This window comes from Mercenaria mercenaria, chromosome 9 (assembly GCF_021730395.1).
Source record: "Mercenaria mercenaria strain notata chromosome 9, MADL_Memer_1, whole genome shotgun sequence".
NCBI lineage: Eukaryota > Metazoa > Mollusca > Bivalvia > Venerida > Veneridae > Mercenaria > Mercenaria mercenaria.
Genome location: NC_069369.1, coordinates 41,772,697 through 41,783,824, shown reverse-complemented (window position 1 = coordinate 41,783,824; position 11,128 = coordinate 41,772,697). Strand labels below are relative to the sequence as shown.

Below are 11,128 nucleotides of genomic sequence, written 5' to 3'. Positions count from 1 at the left end.
CAACACAGTATAGGTTATATGGACTACAAATTTTGGTTTCCCATCTCATTTACATCGAAATAAAAAATATGACATATGGAATCATCAAGATAAACATTCTGACCAAGTTTCATGAAGATATGGTCATAAATGTGGCTTCTACAGAGTTAACAAGTTTTTCCTTTGATTTGAGTGGAGACCTAGCTTTTGACCCCACATGACCCAGTTTCGAACTTGGCCTAGAAGTCATCATGATAAACATCCTTACCAAGTTTCATGAAGATAGGGTCATAAAGTGGCCTCTTCAGTGATAACAAGCTTTTCCTTTCATTTGACCAAGTGACCTAGTTTTTGACCCCACATGACCCAGTTTCTATCTTGGCCTAGAGATCATCAAAATAAATATTCTGTACAAGTTTTTATCAAATCAAAGCATAAATGAAATGCCTATATAGCTGAAAGGGCCAAAACAGAAAATTCTGACCCTTTCAGGGGCAGTAACTCTAGAACTTAGACGGAATCTAGCCGATTTTCGAAAGGAAGTGTGATTTTATTGTGACTTAAATTGTGTGTTAGTGTGGTCAAAATCGAATGCAAACTGTCACTTCTATCGTGTTAACAAGTTAAAAATTTACAAATTTTTGTTCTTTCAGGGGTCAAACTCCAGAACCTATGATTGGATCTGACAGATTCATCATGGAATCCAAGATCTATTGTTGTTAAAGATATTTTGCAAGTTTGTATGAAATCAAATCTCTGTGTGGCTGCAAAAGCCAAAATAGCACATTTTGGCTCTTTAAGGGGCCATAACTCTGGAACTACCTGGATGTGGCCAGTTTTCGAAAGGACTGAGATATTATACCAATACAAGTTGTGTGCAAGTTTGATTAAAATCAATTGCAAAATGTGGTCTCTACTGTGTTCACAAGAAATTGTGAACTGACGACTGACGGACGAAGGGCGATCACAAAAGCTTCACCATGTCACTACATAACAGGTGAGCTAATAAAACAACAAGAGCTGTCCGTAAGACAGCGCACTCCACTATTCGGCGATTTGACAATAAAACAATTTTATGTTTCAATTTAAAAAAAAAAAATAAGTATGAAAGGGGCATAATTCTGTCAAAAATACAAATCAGAGTTATGGGGATTGTTACCACACATGCAGATGATGATTATAAAGAAATATATTTCAATATTTAAAGTACCAAAGATATGTCTATAAATGAAGCTTTCGAAAACAATTTACATGAAAATAATTCCAAGTATAACAACTTGGTGACCTTGACCTTGGGTATAATGGGCCCAGCCCCTGCACATACTTTGTTTGTATGCTGGACAATGTTTAAGTTAACTTACAGTAAGATATAAGCAATAGTAACAAAGATATGACAGAAAAACAAAGTTCACCTTAAAAATAACCTAAGTATAACACCTTGGTGACCTTGACCTTGGGTATAATGGGGCCAGCCCCTACACGTACTTTGTTTGTATGCTGGACAACATTTATGTGAAGTTACAGTAAGATATAAGCAATAGTAACAAAGATATGACAGAAAAACAAAGGTTGCTGAAAAACTTTAACCAAGAAAGTGACACATTGATGCCGGGGCGAGCAGAATAGCCCCCCTATTCTCCAAATAGTGGAGCTAAAAATGCATTTAAAAATTGTTTCCATAAAATGTCAATGTATATAATACTTTAGTCTGTGGTTGCCCACAATATTGCCCACAATACAATACATTGGAAAGCACTATAAACATTAGAGCTGTCACTATTAGTGACAAATGACCTCGAAGAATGCTACAGTTGTCTGTGCAAAATATGCCAGAATAGTTTAGGTATGAATCATTTTGATTGTGACCTTGATCTTGACTTGAGAGACCCGGGTCATAAGCGCAACACACCTTCTCAATATGGTTAACATTTGTATCAAATTATTTTAAAATCCCTTGATAAATGGTAGAGTTATGGACCAGACAAGAAACAGACCATGTTAACATTTGACTTCTAAACGTGACTTGACCTTACAGCTAGGGGTCTGGGTCTTGTGCAAGATACATTGTCTCATTATGGGGAATATCTATGCCAAGTAATTAAAAAAAAATCCCTTGACAAATGGCAGAGTTATGAATCGGACACGAAACAAACCCTGTTAACTTTTGACTTCTAAGTGTGACCTTGACCTTGGAGCTAGGGGGTCTGAGTCATGCGCATGACACATCATCTCATTATGGTAAACATTTCCGCCAAGTTATTTCAACATCCTTTTATGGATGGCAGAGTTATGGACCGGACAGGAAACTGACCCTGTTAACCTTTGACCTCTAAGTGTGACCTTGACCTTGGAGCTAGGGGTCTGGGTCTTGCACATGACATGTCGTCTTATTATGGTGAACATTTCTGCAAGTTATTTCAAAATCCCTTTATGGATGGAAGAGTTACATCCAGGACAAGAATTTGCAGGACAGACGAACGGACGCACGCATGCACGGACGGACAGTGCGATTTTAATATGCCTACCTTCGGGGGGCATAAAAACAAATTAATAAATGTGATGGTAACAAAATACATCTACCAGCAAAGCCACAGAACTTAAAACAACATCTAATTACCTGTAACATAAATCATAATGAAAATCTAGAAATGACTTTGCTATTAAGACCTGTATTTTGATCAGGAATTTTTAAATGTCTTTGTTCAATATGGAACTTGGTAGTTTCAAGGTCTCTTTGTGCGATATGGAACTCGGTTCTCTAATAATTTTTTTGTGCAATATAGAACTCAATAGCCTCTGAGTTTCTTTGTGCAATATGGAACTTGGTAGTGTCAAAGTTTATATGTGCAATATGGAACTTGGTAGTCTCAAAATTTCTTTGTGCAATATGGAACTTGGTAGTGTCAAAGTTCTTTGTGCAACATGGAACTTGGTAGTGTTAAAGTTTCTTTGTGTAACATGGAATTTGGTAGTCTCAAAGTTTCTTTGTGTAATATGGAACTTGGTAGTCTCAAAGTTTCTTTGCGCAATATAGAACTTGGTAGTCTCAAAGTTTCTTTGCTCAATATAGAACTTGGTAGTGTCAAAGTTTCTTTGTGCAATATGGAACTTGGTAGTCTCAAAGTTTCTTTGCTCAATATAGAACTTGGTAATCTCAAAGTTTCTTCGTGTAATATGGAACTTGGTAGTGACAAAGTTTCTTCGCTCAATATGGAACTTGGTAGTGTCAAAGTTTCTTTGTGCAATATGGAACTTGGTAGTGTTAAAGTTTCTTTGCTCAATATAGAACTTGGTAGTCTCAAAGTTCTTTGTGCCATATGGAACTTGGTAGTCTCAAGTTTCTGTGCTCACTATAGAACTTGGTAGTCTCAAAGTTTCTTTGTGCAATATGGAACTTGGGTAGTCTCAAAATTTCTTTGCTCAATATGGAACTTGGTAGTCTCAAAGGTTCTTTGTGCAATATGGAACTTGGTAGTGTCAAAGTTTCTTTGAGCAATATGGACCTTGGTAGTGTCAAAGTTTCTTTGTGTAATATGGAACTTGGTAGTGTCAAAGTTTCTTCGCTCAATATGGAACTTGGTAGTCTCAAAGTTTCTTTGAGCAATATAGAACTTGGTAGTGTCAAAGTTTCTTTGTTCAATATGGAACTTGGTAGTCTCAAAGTTTCTTTGTGCAATACAGAACTTGGTAGTCTCAAAGTTTCTTTGTGCAATATAGAACTTGGTAGTCTCAAAGTTTCTTTGTGCAATATGGAACTTGGTAGTCTCAAAGTTTCTTTGTGTAATATGGAACTTGGTAGTCTCAAAGTTTCTTTGCTCAATATAGAACTTGGTAGTCTCAATATGGAACTTGGTAGTCTCAAAGTTTCTTTGTGTAATATGGAACTTGGTAGTGTCAAAGTTTCTTTGCGCAATATAGGACTTGGTAGTGTCAAATTTCTTTGTGCAATATTGTAAAAATGTTTATGCAGGACAACGGATGATGGACAATGGATGCTGGACCATCCGCTTACACTAATAGCTTACCCTGAAAAAAGTTCAGGTGAGCTAAAAAGTGACTGGGATTTGAACCACAACCCATCCATTCCATAGCAAATAAGGTAACTTTAACCTATCAGTCTAGAACACTGCATCATGATAGAATTTTAGCAGATTAATTTAGTTATGCTGACCTTGAACCTGACCCTCTGCGTGATTGCAATGGAACTTGGTGTATAGGTAGTTTTTTCTATTTTTAGCAACAGTTACCTTAAACTTGACCCAAGTGACCTTATATGCAATCCAAACCTGTCTAAATACAAGCTACCTATTTCACTGCAATCGATCATTCCTAAATCAAGTTTTTCAACAGTATTTTAGTTATGCAACAGCGGGCAGTTAACCAAACCAGTACAAATCTGTTCTCTGCAAGTAACTGCAAACTTCCCCCACATGAATCAGAGGTGGAGGACGAATATGTTTCATGATGTCTGTTATCAAATCATCATGGAGAAAATACACCTTGCCCGGGGATCGAACTCATGACCCCCCAATCTGTAGATCTGTGCTTTCCATACTGAGCTAAGCAGGTGGGTGGAAACCAAATATTGACAATGCCCACTTCCACACCCTCCACCCAACAACATTTTCATATCAAATAACCAGTTTTTTGAAAACCTGGTTTGAATTCCATTGTATCTTGCTCTCTATTCTATATATTTTGTGTAAACCCTCTGCCAATTGACCAATACTGTTGCTGCAACTGTGTACTTGTAGCATTTCTTGTGATGTAAAACACTGTACTTTTTAAGAACGCTAAAAACAGACCATGCTTTATTTTAGGGATGTGTGCATGTCTTATACATTGTGTTGTCTGCAAAATGGCAGTCGGTAGAAAACCATGCTCATTTGTGGAAACAACAGTAATATAATAATAAAATTACCATTACAAGTTTTCTTTTGCTGCATCTATATATTTGTTGGTGCAAAACAGTGGCACGCTGTCAATTGATATACTGGAGGTGTTACTCAAAAGTGCAAATGTTAGCGAATATAATCTCTTACAATACCTTGTTTAACAGATGTTTTGCTGTAAATTTCTTCATGTATATTTGATAATCTTATTTGTATAGAAAAGTATGGAATCATGGAGTAAATAATATAATATGATATAAACAGAGTAGATATTATCAGTCCCTTATGTCATGCATTTAAATACATGGTTTTTGGTCCTGTATGTAATGAATTTAAATACTTATACCTGTACTCTTTCAAGCTTTGCAATAATTTTGTGACATTCTGTGGACATGACTTAAGGCTAGGAGTATATCTTGAAAACATAGAAATATTTGATTAACAAACAACATCTTTTACCAACAATTTACCTGGTCAGCACTGTCCTGTATGATGGATACTTAAAATATTCTCAAAAAGTTGTCCCCCTTTTAAAATGAATATTATTTGTACAGAAACAAGTGAATGAAGTATTGCCATGCAATACAAAGTCCCCTACTGGAAGGCACCTAATTTTCTCTTCTGCAGTATAACATAATGAACTGATGTTCTGTCAATGATGTATAAACAATATTGTACTATATATACAATATGTTATAACAAAACACTTGGATTAAGGTAGAGATAGGTCAAAATACATGTAATATGCATTTTGTACCACAGAAAAGTGGTCTCAATTTTTCCCTACAGCCTGTAATAAAAAGTTACAATATAATCCATTTATAGTAATAACTAAGGGATGTAATTCTAAAAACAAGGGTGCCTCATGGTGGTGAACATTTGTGCCAAGTTACATCAAAATCTCTCCATGCATGAAGAAGAAATGCTCCAGACAAAGTTATTCTTGAGTTTGATCTTTGACCTCTAAGTGTGACCTTGACTTTTGACCTAGAGACCTGGTCTCATGGTAGTGAACATTTGTGCCAAGTAATATTAAAATCCCTTTAAGGATTGCTGAGTTACAGACTGGACAGCAAAAAAGCCCTTTTGGCCTTTGACTTCCAAGTGCGACCTTGACCTTACAGTTAAGGGCCAGAGTTTTGTGCATGACATGTTGTCTCATCTGGGGGAATATTTGTGAAAACTGATATTTACATCCTGTTTTGCATGACAAAGGTATAGACCAGGCAGGAAAACAAGAGCTGTCGAAGGACAGCAACACTCGACTATTCAACAGCCTTGTCAATTGAATGAATACTGAAGTCGAACAAGGGGCATAATTTTGTAACAAGAGATCAAAGAGTGATCTTGGCGCCCACCATTGAAACATTTTTGAATGATCCAAATTTCAAGACTAGCTCAAAATCCTAAAAGTAGGTAACTATGTCAGAATCCAAGTCACCAAAGTCCTTGGATCCAGTGACCTCTAATACCAATTGGTAATTTTGGCTCCATACAAAGTATTTACATACCAAATATCAAAGAGATTGGTCAATATAAGAGTGTGCTATGAGCAAAGCACAAATATGTCACTAGGTCAAAATCAAGGTCAAAGTTCATTTCGGTACATAGAACTGTGCATTTGGTCCAAATTTGAAAGCTGTAGCCTGAGAAATACGAATTTATTTATTTGGGTTTTATGGCGCACCAACACAGTATAGGTTATATGGCGCCAAACAGGACTCCAAATTTTGGTTTCACATCTCATTTACATTGAAATAAAGACATGAAGTATGGAATCAAAATTTGCATACCTGCTGGAATCACAGAGTTACAGCAAAACCAAGTGTTAAGACCCTATTAGTCGACTTTTATGATCATGCAAGGGTAAGGCAGTGGTTCCAATTCTTTTCATATACAGACCTTCCCGGATCCACATGGGGCAAGTGAAAGTAGGTCACTATATCAATTTCAAGGTCAAAGTTCATTTTGGTACACAAAACTATGCATGTGCTTCAAATTCGAAGGCTGTAGCTTGAGAAATGTGAAAGTAGGTACTAGGTAAAAATCAAGGTTAAATTTTATTTCGGAACACAAAACTATGTGGTCCAAACTTGAAGCATGTACCTTCAAAAATGTGAAAGTAGGTCACTAGGTCAATGTCAAGGTCAAAGTTTATTTCGGTACACAAACCTATGCATGTGGTCCAAATTTGAAGGCTGTAGCTACAGAAATGTGAAAGTAGGTCACTAGGTGAAGATCAAGGTCAACTCGTGTCAAGGTTCATCTAGCCACTCAAAACTATACATGTGGTCCAAATTTGAATGTTGTAGGTTAAAAACATAAAAGTAGGTCACCATATCAAAATAAATGACCTTGACCCTAAACAAGATAGATGACACCATTAATGAGTTATATGCAATTATTATTTTTTTTTTTTATGGAAACAAAGAATGCACATATCATTACTTATATTGTAACTAATAATTAAACCCAGAAATTTGAGTACTAAACAAATTAATCATCAGTCTACTAGGGCTGTCCATTCACTGCTGGGGGGTAATAGGAAAACAAGAAACGCGGCAATGCCACGAAACCAGGTTTTCAACATTTTTCATAAGAATAAACAAGAGTGCCAGAATGTCACAATATACGCCCGTCACAGCAAATTTCTTTACTCTAGCACCTGTATTTGCAGATGTAATTTTAATTTTGTGGTTGTTTAGTAATCATTGTAATTCTTTTGTTTTTCTAAGTCCACAAAAAAACTCCTTACCAGGTAGAGATACCTTAAAATACACCTAAAATTAGAAAGTAACAACTATGTTGTACCACAGAAAAGTGGTCTTGGTTTTTCCCTACGGTCAATTACAAAAAAGTTACAATATAAGTTATTTATAGTAACAACTAAGGGAAGTTAATCTTAAAAAAAAAAAAAAAAAAAAAAAAAATGGTAAGTCCACACAAAAATCCTTACCAGGTAGAGATTGGTCAATATACACCTCAAAATTGGATGTAACATGCATGTTGTACTACAGAAAAGTGGTCTCGAATTTTCCCTACGTCTAGTAATGAAAAAGTTACAATATAAGCTATTTATAGTAACAACAAAGGGAAGTAATTCTAAAGAAGAGAACTGCGCAAGACACTTCGTCTCATGATGGTCTATAATTGTGCCAAGTTACATCAAAATCCCTCTATGCATGAAGAAGATAAGCTCCGGACAAAGTTTTCATTCTTGTATCCTTTGACCTCTAAGTGTGACCTTGACCTTAGACCTAGGGACCTGGTTCTTGCGCATGACACTCTGTCTCATGATGGTGAACAATTGTGCCAACTTTCATCAAAATCCCTCCATGCATGTAGAAGATATGCTAACCCTAACCCTAACCCTATTTTTAGTAACAATGACCTTGACCTTGATCCCAGAAACCCCAAAATCAATCCCAAGCTACAACTTTATATAAGTTTCATCATGATAGCTCATTCCTAAGTTAAGTTATTGACCAGAAACCCTTTTTCTATTTTAAGTAACAGTGACCTTGACCTTGACCCCAGAAACCCCAAAATCAATCCCAGCCTTTGTCTTGATATAAGCTACATACATACCAAGTTTTATTCAAATATCTTTACCGAAACAAAAGTTATTGACCGGAAACACCAGTTTGACGCCGCCGCCGCCGCCCGCCCGCCCGCCCGACCGACATCTACCCCAATCTAATAACTCAGGTTTTCGTTGAAAACCTGGTTAAAAATGAACAATTTGAATCATTATCTCATTAGTGTCTGCAGACTTTATGACCCTTCTACAGGTAAGGCAAATTAAAAACCAATTAATTACTTGGAGGGTCAATGGATATAAAATTATATTAGAAATTGAAATAAACAAAGGGCCATAACTCACTCATAAATTGTTGAACCAGTCTGATTTTCAGGGGGACACAACTTGGGTACCAATACATCATTCTGACAAAGTTTGGTCAAAATCCCTCAAGTAGTTTCTGAGGAGATGCGATAATGAGAAATTGTTAACAGACGGACAGACAACTGACCACAGACGCAGAGTGATTTGAATAGCCCAACATTTGATGATGGTGGGCTAAAAATGGAAAACAGGGTTATGGAACCTGCATAGTGCTCTTATCAGCTCATGACAGTGGACAAGTGTGTGAAGTTTCAATCCATTCCCATAAGTGGGTACTGAGATACCAGCTTACATATAAGAATTTAACCAAAAACTGCTAAGTTGAAAAAGGGGCATAATTTTGAAACAAGAGGGCCATAATGGTCCTATATCGCTCACCTGTTATCATTGCACTTAAGGACAAGAAGCTATTTATAGTAACATAAAAAGGAAGTAATTAAAAAAAATCATTATAAGTGAACAAAAGAAGGATCTGCTAAATAAAAACAAGAGCACTGCAATGCAACGCAAATGCAGAGCAATATATACACAAAACAAAGTCATATGACCTTTGACCCCTAAGTGTGACCTTGACCTTGAAGTGAGCCATCTGAAACATGTGCTCTGCATGTCGTTTCAATGGGGTGAACATTTGTGTCACGTTTCTTTGAAATCCTTCAAGGGGTTCAAGAGTTACAAAGCGGAAGGGAAACTGCTAACCAACAGACAGACGGACAGACAGACGGACACAAGGCAATAACATAATACGTCCCTTCGTACAAGCTTTTTCTTTGATTCAGTGGCAGTAACTCTAGAACAAATGATGGAATCTAGCCAGTTTTTGAAAGGAACCGAGATCTTAGTGTGACTTAAGTTGTGTGTAAGTGTGATTAAAATCAAATATAAAATGTCACTTCTATCATGTTCACAAGGTAAAAATTACAAAACTTTGGCTCTTTAAGGGGTCGATCAGGGGCCGTAACTCTGGACCTATGGTTGGATCTGACAGATTCATCATGGAATCCAAGATTTATTGTTGTTGAAGATGTTTTTCAAGTTGTATCAAATTTAACCATAAATGAAGTCTCTATATGGCTGCAAAAGCCAAAATAGCAAATTTTGGACATTTAAGGGGCCATAACTCTGGAACCCATGATGGGATCTGGCCAGTTTTTGAAAGGAACCAAGATATTATGCCAATACAAGTTGTGTGCAAGTTTGATTAACGTTGATTGTAATATGTTGTCTCTATCATGTTCACAAGCCAAATATAGCAAATTTTGGCCCTTTAAGGGGCGATAACTCTGGAACCCATGATTGGATCTGGCCAGTTTTCGAAAGGAACTTAGATATTATGCCAATACAAGTTTCGTGCAAGTTTGATTAAAGTTGATTGCAAAATGTAGTATCTATCATGTTCACAAGCCAAAAATGGCAAATTTTGGCCCTTTAAGGGGCCATAACTCTTGAACCCATTACGGGATCTGGCCAGTTTACGAAAGGAACCGAGATATTATGCCCATACAAGCTGTGTGCAAGTTTGATTAAAAGCAAATACAAAATGTGGTCTCTATCGTGTTCACAAGGAAATTGTGGACGGACGGACGACATTCCCAAAAGTGGTTACTGAGATACCAGCTTACATACAAAAACTTAACCAAATTGGGACGCGGACGCAGACATATGGGTGAGTCCAATAGCTCTACTATTCTTTGAATAGTCGAGCTAAAAATCCTATTGACCTTTGATCTCCAAGTGTTCTCTTGACCTTTAAGCTAGGATTCTGGGTGTTGCGTAAGACACATGGTCTCATCATGGGGAACATTTATGCCAAGTAATATTGAATTCCCTTTATGGATGAGAGATTCTGGATCGGACAGGAAAAAAAAACCCTACTGACCTTTGACCTCCAATTGTGACCTTGACCTTTGAGCCAGGGGTCCCGATTTTGCACATGACGCATAGTCTCAACATGGGGAACATTTGTGCCAAGTAATATTAAAATCTCTTCATGGATGGTAGAGTGTTGACCTTTGACCGCCAATTGTGACCTTGACCTTTGAGTCAGGGGTCTGGGATTTGTGCACGACATGTCGTCTCAACACGGGGAACATTTGTGCCAAGTAATATTAAAATCTCTTCATGGATGGTAGAGTGTTGACCTTTGACCGCCAATTGTGACCTTGACCTTTGTGTCAGGGGGCTGGGATTTGCGCACGACATGTCGTCTCATCACGGGGAACATTTATGCCAAGTGATATTAAAATCCCTTAATGAATGACAGAGTTATGGACCAGACACGAAAAAGACCCTGTTCATGCCACTTTAACATTTGACTGCCAAGTGTGACCTTGACCTTTGAACTAGGGGTCTG

General features: G+C 37.1%; 1 protein-coding gene across 4 annotated transcripts in view; it reads right to left on the bottom strand.

The window, feature by feature from the left end:
• The window catches only part of LOC123546989 (complexin-like), a 196,688-nt gene that overhangs the window by 3,623 nt on the left and 181,937 nt on the right, over positions 1-11,128 (bottom strand). The gene's annotated exons all lie outside the window — the stretch shown is intronic.